Source organism: Euprymna scolopes, chromosome 26 (assembly GCF_053919585.1).
Source record: "Euprymna scolopes isolate OS-2025 chromosome 26, ASM5391958v1, whole genome shotgun sequence".
In the NCBI taxonomy this organism is placed as follows: domain Eukaryota; kingdom Metazoa; phylum Mollusca; class Cephalopoda; order Sepiida; family Sepiolidae; genus Euprymna; species Euprymna scolopes.
Genome location: NC_136507.1, coordinates 81,145,256 through 81,157,544, shown reverse-complemented (window position 1 = coordinate 81,157,544; position 12,289 = coordinate 81,145,256). Strand labels below are relative to the sequence as shown.

The 12,289-nt window shown below is 28.1% G+C and overlaps 1 protein-coding gene across 1 annotated transcript in view; it reads left to right on the top strand.

Annotated features, from left to right (window-relative positions):
* The window catches only part of LOC145248219 (uncharacterized), a 501,013-nt gene that overhangs the window by 137,375 nt on the left and 351,349 nt on the right, over positions 1 to 12,289 (top strand). The gene's annotated exons all lie outside the window — the stretch shown is intronic.

Sequence of the window (12,289 nt, the reverse complement as noted above, 5' to 3'; positions counted from 1 at the left end):
AACACGAACAGAGTAGGAGTTTATTTTAGCTTCCAATGTATATTTATTAAATCGATGTTAATAAAGAGCAGGGGTGCTTTATTAGTCTAATGGATTATTTCGCCGACTTTGGAATCGGAATATGTACAGTGGAAATCCTGCTGGATCAATCGCAAATATTATAAAAAGCAAGTTATGAATCAACAATCGTCCCTACCCTGCTGTGTGTGAAAGAGCAACCTGTGTTCAATTAATCATATACAACGACTTCTTTAAAATATGTATCTTTAGTGTTAAATAACCTCAAAAGGGTTAATATGCTGTAAAATAGACACGTCAAACCGAACCAGATAGACATAAATATTTTTAGACATTTAGACATAGGAACTTGAAATTTGATAAATTAATCCAAAGTGTGCACAAAAATGATGAAAAATTATGCTTCTCCACTGTTCCCAATAAGATTCATATAAAATCATGCAATTGCATCTGTAATTTAATTCTTCATATATGAATTACTAGCAGGACGCCGAACGTTGCCTAATCGTAAATTGTGCTTAAATATGATATTTTAATTTATGCAGAATTCGTATTTATTAGCATAGAGCCAATTCTGTATCGATTATTATATTGTACCTTATATATAGTAGTGGTTTCAAAATTAAAAAAAAAAATAACTTGAGTGCCATCAGCTAGAATCGAAACCAAAAGATTTAGTGCTCCACGCTTAGTCCTTACTGTTTGAGCTATCGTCAAACAGATAAGAAGTATTTAAAAATGAACCGATTTTAAAATATAAATATATTTTGTACATGAATACAAGAGAACTTTAAGTCGACTTATGCCTGCCAAGTTCCAATATTTGTTTCTTAACATGTGCAGGAAAGGGCGTATTTTTTTGTAACTATTCTGTACTTTCATCTATCATTTTCAGAAACAAAATATATGCTTTATGTAAATATTCTGTAATTTCACCTAACATTTAAATAAACAAAATATATCGTTTATATAACTATTCTGTAATTTCAACTAACATTTTAATAAACAAAAGATATCATTCATGTAACTATTCTGTACTTTCGCCTAACATTTAAACAAACAAAAGATATCGATTATGTAACTATTCTATACTTTCACCTAACATTTAAATAAACAAAAGATATCGTTTATGTAACTATTCTGTACTTTCACCTAACATTTAAATAAAAAAAAGATATCGTTTATGTAACTATTCTGTACTTTCACCTAACATTTAAATAAACATAAGATATCGTTTATGTAACTACTCTGTACTTTCGCCTAACATTTAAATAAACAAAAGATATCATTCATGTAACTATTCTGTACTTTCGCCTAACATTTAAACAAACAAAAGATATCGTTTATGTAACTATTTTATACTTTCACCTAACATTTAGATAAACAAAAGATATCGTTTATGTAACTATTCTGTACTTTCACCTAACATTTAAATAAACAACAGATATCGTTTATGTAACTATTCTATACTTTCACCTAATATTTAAATAAAGAAAAGATATCGTTTATGTAACTATTCTGTACTTTCACCTAACATTTAAGTAAACAAAAGATATCGTTTATGTAACTATTCTGTACTTTCACCTAACATTTAAATAAACAAAAGATATCGTTTATGTAACTATTCTGTACTTTCACCTAACATTTAAATAAACAAAAGATATCGTTCATGTAATAATTCTATACTTTCACCTAACATTTAAATATAGAAAAGATATCGTTTATGTAACTGTTCTGTACTTTCACCTAACATTTAAATAAACAAAAGATATCATTTATGTAACTATTCTATACTTTCACCTAACATTTAAATAAACAAAAGATATCGTTCATGTAATAATTCTATACTTTCACCTAACATTTAAATATAGAAAAGATATCGTTTATGTAACTATTCTGTACTTTTACCTAATATTAAAATAAACAAAAGATATCGTTTATGTAACTATTCTGTACTTTCACCTAACATTTAAATAAACAAAAGATATCGTTCATGTAATAATTCTATACTTTCACCTAACATTTAAATAAACAAAAGATATCGTTTATGTAACTGTTCTGTACTTTCACCTAACATTTAAATAAACAAAAGATATCATTTATGTAACTATTCTATACTTTCACCTAACATTTAAATAAACAAAAGATATCGTTCATGTAATAATTCTATACTTTCACCTAACATTTAAATATAGAAAAGATATCGTTTATGTAACTATTCTGTACTTTTACCTAATATTAAAATAAACAAAAGATATCGTTTATGTAACTATTCTGTACTTTCACCTAACATTTAAATAAACAAAAGATATCGTTCATGTAATAATTCTATACTTTCACCTAACATTTAAATAAACAAAAGATATCATTTATGTAACTATTCTATACTTTCACCTAACATTTAAATAAACAAAAAATATCGTTTATGTAACGATTCTATACTTTCACCTAACATTTAAATAAACAAAATATATCGTTTATGTAACTATTCTGTACTTTCACCTAACATTTAAATAAACAAAAGATATCGTTTATGTAACTATTCTGTACTTTCACCTAACATTTAAATAAACAAAAGATATCGTTCATGTTATTATTCTATACTTTCACCTAATATTTAAATAAACAAAATATATCATTTATGTAACTATTCTGTACTTTCACCTAACATTTAAATAAACAAAAGATATCGTTTATGTAACTATTCTATACTTTCACCTAACATTTAAAAAAACAAAAGATATCATTTATGTAACTATTCTATACTTTCACCTAACATTTAAATAAACAAAAATATCGTTTATGTAACTATTCTATACTTTCACCTAACATTTAAATAAACAAAAGATATCATTTATGTAACTATTCTGTACTTTCACCTAGCATTTAAATAAACAAAAAATATCGTTTATGTAACTATTCTATACTTTCACCTAACATTTAAATAAACAAAAGATATCATTTATGTAACTATTCTGTACTTTCACCTAACATTTAAATAAACAAAAAATATCGTTTATGTAACTATTCTATACTTTCACCTAACATTTAAATAAACAAAAGATATCATTTATGTAACTATTCTATACTTTCACCTAACATTTAAATAAACAAAAAATATCGTTTATGTAACTATTCTATACTTTCACCTAACATTTAAATAAAAAAAAGATATCATTTATGTAACTATTCTGTACTTTCACCTAACATTTAAATAAACGAAAAATATCGTTTATGTAACTATTCTGTACTTTCACCTAACATTTAAATAAACAAAAGATATCATTTATGTAACTATTCTATACTTTCACCTAACATTTAAATAAACAAAAAATATCCTTTATGTAACTATTCTGTACTTTCACCTAACATTTAAATAAACAAAAGATATCATTTATGTAACTATTCTATACTTTCACCTAACATTTAAATAAACAAAAAATATCGTTTATGTAACTATTCTATACTTTCACCTAACATTTTAATACACAAAAGATATCGTTTATGTAACTATTCTGTACTTTCACCTAACATTTTAATAAATAAAAAATATCGTTTATGTAACTATTCTGTACTTTCACCTAACATTTTAATAAACAAAAGATATCGTTTATGTAACTATTCTGTACTTTCACCTAACATTTTAATAAACAAAAGATATCGTTTATGTAACTATTCTGTACTTTCACCTAATATTTAAATAAACAAAAGATATCGTTTATGTAACTATTCTATACTTTCACCTAACATTTAAATAAACAAAAAATATCGTTTATGTAACTATTCTATACTTTCACCTAACATTTAAATAAACAAAAGATATCGTTTATGTAACTATTCTGTACTTTCACCTAACATTTAAATAAAGAAAAAAATATCGTTTATGTAACTATTCTGTACTTTCACCTAACATTTGAATAAACAAAAGATATCGTTTATGTAACTATTCTGTACTTTCACCTAACATTTTAATAAACAAAAAATATCGTTTATGTAACTATTCTATACTTTCACCTAACATTTAAATAAACAAAAAATATAGTTTATGTAACTATTCTGTACTTTCACCTAACATTTGAATAAACAAAAGATATCGTTTATGTAACTATTCTGTACTTTCACCTAACATTTTAATAAACAAAAAATATCGTTTATGTAACTATTCTGTACTTTTACCTAAAATTTGAATAAACAAAAGATATCGTTTATGTAACTATTCTGTACTTTCACCTAACATTTGAATAAACAAAAAATATCGTTTATGTAACTATTCTATACTTTCACCTAACATTTAAATAAACAAAAAATATCGTTTATGTAACTATTCTGTACTTTCACCTAACATTTTAATAAACAAAAGATATCGTTTATGTAACTATTCTGTACTTTCACCTAACATTTAAATAAACAAAAGATATCGTTTATGTAACTATTCTGTACTTTCACCTAACATTTTAATAAACAAAAGATATCGTTTATGTAACTATTCTGTACTTTCACCTAATATTTTAATAAACAAAAGATATCGTTTATGTAACTATTCTGTACTTTCACCTAACATTTAAATAAACAAAAGATATCGTTTATGTTACTATTCTGTACTTTCACCTAACATTTGAATAAACAAAAGATATCGTTTATGTAACTATTCTGTACTTTCACCTAACATTTGAATAAACAAAAGATATCGTTTATGTAACTATTCTGTACTTTCACCTAACATTTGTATAAACAAAAGATATCGTTTATGTAACTATTCTGTACTTTCAACTAACATTTAAACAAACAAAAGATATCGATTATGTAACTATTCTATACTTTCACCTAACATTTAAAAAAACCAAAGATATCGTTTATGTAACTATTCTGTACTTTCACCTAACATTTAAATAAAAAAAAGATATCGTTTATGTAACTATTCTGTACTTTCACCTAACATTTAAATAAACATAAGATATCGTTTATGTAACTACTCTGTACTTTCGCCTAACATTTAAATAAACAAAAGATATCATTCATGTAACTATTCTGTACTTTCGCCTAACATTTAAACAAACAAAAGATATCGTTTATGTAACTATTCTGTACTTTCACCTAACATTTAAATAAACAACAGATATCGTTTATGTAACTGTTCTGTACTTTCACCTAATATTTAAATAAACAAAAGATGTCGTTTATGTAACTATTCTATACTTTCACCTAACATTTAAATAAACAAAAGATATCATTTATGTAACTATTCTGTACTTTCACCTAACATTTAAATAAACAAAAGATATCGTTTATGTAACTATTCTATACTTTCACCTAACATTTAAATAAACAAAAGATATCATTTATGTAACTATTCTATACTTTCACCTAACATTTAAATAAACAAAAAATATCGTTTATGTAACTATTCTATACTTTCACCTAACATTTAAATAAACAAAAGATATCATTTATGTAACTATTCTGTACTTTCACCTAACATTTAAATAAACAAAAAATATCGTTTATGTAACTATTCTATACTTTCACCTAACATTTAAATAAACGAAAGATATCATTTATGTAACTATTCTATACTTTCACCTAACATTTAAATAAACAAAAAATATCGTTTATGTAACTATTCTATACTTTCACCTAACATTTAAATAAAAAAAGATATCATTTATGTAACTATTCTGTACTTTCACCTAACATTTAAATAAACAAAAAATATCGTTTATGTAACTATTCTGTACTTTCACCTAACATTTAAATAAACAAAAGATATCATTTATGTAACTATTCTATACTTTCACCTAACATTTAAATAAACAAAAAATATCCTTTATGTAACTATTCTGTACTTTCACCTAACATTTAAATAAACAAAAGATATCATTTATGTAACTATTCTATACTTTCACCTAACATTTAAATAAACAAAAAATATCGTTTATGTAACTATTCTATACTTTCACCTAACATTTTAATACACAAAAGATATCGTTTATGTAACTATTCTGTACTTTCACCTAACATTTTAATAAATAAAAAATATCGTTTATGTAACTATTCTGTACGTTCACCTAACATTTTAATAAACAAAAGATATCGTTTATGTAACTATTCTGTACTTTCACCTAACATTTTAATAAACAAAAGATATCGTTTATGTAACTATTCTGTACTTTCACCTAATATTTAAATAAACAAAAGATATCGTTTATGTAACTATTCTATACTTTCACCTAACATTTAAATAAACAAAAAATATCGTTTATGTAACTATTCTATACTTTCACCTAACATTTTAATAAACAAAAGATATCGTTTATGTAACTATTCTGTACTTTTACCTAAAATTTGAATAAACAAAAGATATCGTTTATGTAACTATTCTGTACTTTCACCTAACATTTGAATAAACAAAAAATATCGTTTATGTAACTATTCTATACTTTCACCTAACATTTAAATAAACAAAAAATATCGTTTATGTAACTATTCTGTACTTTCACTTAACATTTTAATAAACAAAAGATATCGTTTATGTAACTATTCTGTACTTTCACCTAACATTTAAATAAACAAAAGATATCGTTTATGTAACTATTCTGTACTTTCACCTAACATTTTAATAAACAAAAGATATCGTTTATGTAACTATTCTGTACTTTCACCTAATATTTAAATAAACAAAAGATATCGTTTATGTAACTATTCTGTACTTTCACCTAACATTTGAATAAACAAAAGATATCGTTTATGTAACTATTCTGTACTTTCACCTAACATTTGAATAAACAAAAGATATCGTTTATGTAACTATTCTGTACTTTCACCTAACATTTTAATAAACAAAAGATATCGTTTATGTTACTATTCTGTACTTTCACCTAACATTTGAATAAACAAAAGATATCGTTTATGTAACTATTCTGTACTTTCACCTAACATTTGAATAAACAAAAGATATCGTTTATGTAACTATTCTGTACTTTCACCTAACATTTGTATAAACAAAAGATATCGTTTATGTAACTATTCTGTACTTTCAACTAACATTTAAATATAGAAAAGATATCGTTTATGTAACTATTCTGTACTTTCACCTAACATTTTAATAAACAAAAGATATCGTTTATGTAACTATTCTGTACTTTCACCTAATATTTAAATAAACAAAAGATATCGTTTATGTAACTATTCTGTACTTTCACCTAACATTTGAATAAACAAAAGATATCGTTTATGTAACTATTCTGTACTTTCACCTAACATTTGAATAAACAAAAGATATCGTTTATGTAACTATTCTGTACTTTCACCTAACATTTGAATAAACAAAAGATATCGTTTATGTAACTATTCTGTACTTTCACCTAACATTTGTATAAACAAAAGATATCGTTTATGTAACTATTCTGTACTTTCAACTAACATTTAAATATAGAAAAGATATCGTTTATGTAACTATTCTGTACTTTCACCTAACATCTAAATAAACAAAAGATATCGTTTATGTAACTACTCAGTACTTCCACCTAACATTTAAACAAACAAAAGATATCGTTTATGTAACTATTCTATACTTTCACCTAACATTTAAATAAACAGCAGATATCGTTTATGTAACTATTCTGTACTTTCACCTAACATTTGTATAAACAAAAGATATCGTTTATGTAACTATTCTATACTTTCACCTAACATTTAAATATAGAAAAGATATCGTTTATGTAACTATTCTGTACTTTCACCTAACATTTAAATAAACAAAAGATATCGTTTATTTAATTATTCTATACTTTCACCTAATATTTAAATAAACAAAAGATATCGTTTATGTAACTATTCTGTACTTTCACCTAATATCAAAATAAACAAAAGATATCGTTTATGTAACTATTCTGTACTTTCATCTAACACTTTGATAAACAAAAAATATCGTTTATGTAACTATTCTGTACTTTCATCTAACATTTTAATAAAAAAAAGATACAATGAAAATTGAATTTAACTTGAAAATTCTTTCTAAAAAATAGCACAGTCAGTATTCTACACAAGTAAACCGTTTTTGATTTCAGTAGGATAGAAAATAACTATTCTAAGTTGAAAGCACAAAATGAGTAATTTCTGATGCTATCCATTTGGCAGGCAAAATATCTATCTCTCTCTCTATATAAGTGAAAGTGTCTGTCTGTGTACATTTCCCTACGCAATAACTCTGTCAATTTTAAGTCTACAGACTCGAAATTTGATATACAGAGTCCGGAGATTTGGGTAAATCTTTGTAATCCGTTTTTAACCAGAAATGTCGCTATTAAGGGGTCAAAGTTCAACGATTTGACCTTTGAGAACTCTACAAAATTCCTCCGCCAATTTTGGGTTTAAACACTTGGGCATGCATTTAACTTAATAAATTGATTTGAGCCTAAAACAATAAATGCTATGGGGCAAAATTTTAAAAGATTTGACCTCTGCGGTCTCTACCAAATTACTCAGACAATTTCTGGTCTAAACATTTGAAATTTTACATAAAGGGTATTCAGACATACGGCAAGCTTTTTAATTGGGTTGGGTCGAAAATTTGAGTTACCAATATATAAATGTATGTATGTATGTTTGAATGTCTACCTAAAACTTTCGACAGAGGCGACGGATTTTTACAAGATCAGTATCGTTTTGAAGTTTAACCTTTCAGACGACAAATATTGAAAAATTGGCTAAAAACATTAATATCTTCACCTTCAACTGGGCACTTTCCTACAGGGGGTTGTCGCTGTTTTCGCCGATATTTTGGAAACTCATCCTTCTCTTTCGATTGTCTAGCCTTAATTAAAACCTACGTCACTTCCGGTTTGGCGGTGATTATAATAGCAAATACGTCATGTTTTTTTCCTGTTCTTTTCCTCCTTTGCGGTACGGGTTCGAGCCTGCCTTCCTACTATCATTTTTTTTTTTTTTTTTTGCTAAACGTACATCTCCAAACACCCGGGCAACAACGAGTACCCATGTTAGTATATCTATAAATGTGAAAATGTGTGTGTGTGTGTGTGTGTGTGTGTGTGTGTGTGTACTCTTTCCTACCAAATAATGCTGTCAATTTTCGGTCTACAGGCTCGAGATTTGATATAACGGGTATTGAGATTTGGGAAAATCTTTTTGATCGATTTTCAGCCAGACATTTGGCTGTCAAGGGGTCAAACTTCAACGATTTGATCTTTGAGAATTCTACCAAACCTCTCAACCAATTTTGGGTCTAAACATTTGAAATTTTAAATTAACTTGAACATGGATCTAACTTTATAATTTGATTTGAACCCAAAACAATAAATGTTAAAGGGTTATAATTGGGGTCAATTTTAAAACAATTTGAACTCTGCGGTCTGCGCACAATAACTCAGCCAATTTTCGGTCTAAACATTTTAAATTTTACATTTTTTTTTTTTACACAGTGATCACCACTTATCAAGGCCCGGAAGCCACTCAGGGATAAGGGTTATTGCAAGTACATTACGTTAGTGTGGAGATTTGATGAAGTGTATTCAGACATAGGGCAAGCTTTTGGGGTTTTTTTTCTGAAAATGTGGCTTTCAAGGGGTCAAAGTTCAAAAGATTTTATCTTTGCGGTCTCTAGCAAACTATTCAGTCAATTTTGTGTCTAAAAATTTGAAATTTTACATAAAAGGTATTCAAACATGCAGCAAGCTTTTTACTCAGTTTTTTTGGGCGAAAATTTGACTGGCAAGAGGTCAAAGTTGAGAGTTGACCTTTGAAGATTCTACCAAACTCCACCGCCAATTTTGGGTCTACACACTTGAAATTTTAGATGTAGGTTATTTGGACATGGGTCAAACATTCTAATTCAATTTGAGCCCAAAATAATAAATATTAAGGGGTCAAAATTGAAGTCAAAGTTTTTTAAAAATTTGACGTCTGCGGTGTCTACCAGTTTTCTCTATGGTAGTTAAGGAAACCTATTATATAGAAAGGCATTACCGTACATATTCACATTTTTTAATATATACATAAGCACATAACATTATGAACAGTACATAGGGCCCCAGCAAAGCCGGGTGGAACTGCTAGTATATCTATAAAAGTGACAGTGTGTGTCAGTGTGTGTGTCTGTGTGTGTGTACATTTCCTTACCAAAATACTCTGTCAATTTTCAGTCTACAGACTCGAGATTTGACATAAGGGGTATTGAGATTTGGGAAAATCTTTTTAATTGGTTTTCGGCCAGAAATTTTGCTGTTAAAGGGTTAAAGTACAACGATGTTACCTTTGAAAACTCTACCAAACTCCTCCACCAATTTTGGGTGTAAACACTTGAAATTTTAGATGTAGGTTACTTGGATATGGATCAAACTTTTTAATTCGATTTGAGCCCAAAACAATAAATGTTAAAGGGTCAAAATTGGGGTCAAAGTTTTAAAAAAATTGACCCCTGCGGTCTCTACCAAATTACTCAGCCAATTTTTGGTCTAAACGTTTGAAATTTTACATAAAGTGTATTCAGACATAGAGCAAGCCTTTCAATCGGTTTTTGGCTGCCAAGGGGTCAAAATTCAAAAGATTTTACCTTTGCGGTCTCTAGCAAACTATTCAGCAAATTTTGGGTTTAAACATTTGAAATTTTACATAAAGGGTATTCAGACATGCAGCAAGCTTTTAAATCAGTTTTTGGGCGAAAATTTGGCTGCCAAGAGGTCAAAGTTGAAAGAGTTGAACTTTGCAGACTCTACTAAACTCCTCCGCCAATTTTGAATCTAAACACTTGAAATTTTAAATGTAGGTTACCTGGACATGAATCAAACTTTTTAATATATATATGTGTGTGTGTGTGTGTGTGTGTGTGTGTGTGTGTGTGTGTGTGTGTGTGTGTGTGTGTGTGTGTGTGTGTGCATAAAGTTATGAACAGTACATAGGGCCATAGCAAAGCCGGGCTTAACTGCTATATTTTTTAAGTTCAGCAGCATAGATTTAATTTGTTGCTCAACGATATGATTAGGGAACCTGTTATTAATAAGTACTTGCTTGCTGTTTTTTTAGTAGCGATGCTTTAGTGGAACAGATTGGTTTAGCTTGGTTAAAGTTTTTTTTTACTATGCCTATTTTATAGCAATGAGAGCATTCACTATTGAAACTTAGAATGCAACAAATCCAATCCATGCTGCGGAACTTCAAAAATACAACCATCCACAGTAATAACAAGGGCTATGACAACAGCATAATCTTTTCATTGTTTTGACTCTCGAGTATATATCCGACACAGTTAGACGCAGTTAATCAACAAGACACCACATCACTTTATATAAAAGCATATAAGATATCAACGGATATACACTAGAGAGTCAAAATAATAAAAAGAATATGCTGTTGTCTTAGCCCTAGTACTAACACACAGGACCATAACCTTATCTACATTAACATGTTTTACCACGATCAAAATCAAGCCAAACTTAAATTAGAAGAAATATCATACATAGATACGTCTCCGCAACTGACACCTTCAGAATGAGATCAAAGTGTGGTAGCTGCACTTCACCTTTTGTGTCCTAGGTCAGTGGAGGAGAAGTCCTTCATGACTGAGACAATTTTTATTTTTGTTCATATCCAGAATGCCCCTTTTTGGGGAGCTGGATTTCCCCCACATTAAAAACCGAACTCTGCCTTCGAGGTGAGGAAAATAAATAGGAACAATAATAAAACTAGACTTATAATCTACTATAAAAACAATTAAGACTCAAAACCTAGTAGTAAAAAAAAAGATACTTTCCCAAGCCTCAAAAAAACCCAATGTCATCTATAGGTTTAAATGCCTCATGGGAGAGTGTAATTCTTACACTACCCCAAGAACCAATATTTACGTTGGTTACACAACCACATTATCCTGCTGATTAACTGTGCATAATGCCAACACTAGCTCAATTTTCCAACATCTCCAGAAAGGACACAACTGCCCTTTCCGGAGTCAGGCAAATCTTACCCAAAACACAAAAACACTGCAAAACAAACTTAAAATACTAGAAGCCATATGCATATTATTATTCATCAGACTATGTTTCAGTCGATGTAACCTCCGACCTTCTTCAGGTGTATCTTGTCAAACTCGGGAATGTTTCTGTTGAACTCAGGAATTTGGACAGAATTTTAAGCGGAACACTTTATTTACTTCACTGGGGTTAGTATGCTCTTGTTCCCTCAGCCATGATTGGTTAGATCGCTTAAGTAATTCGCAAATGTATTTTTTCGATCGCCCACACTGAGGATTGAACCTTCAACC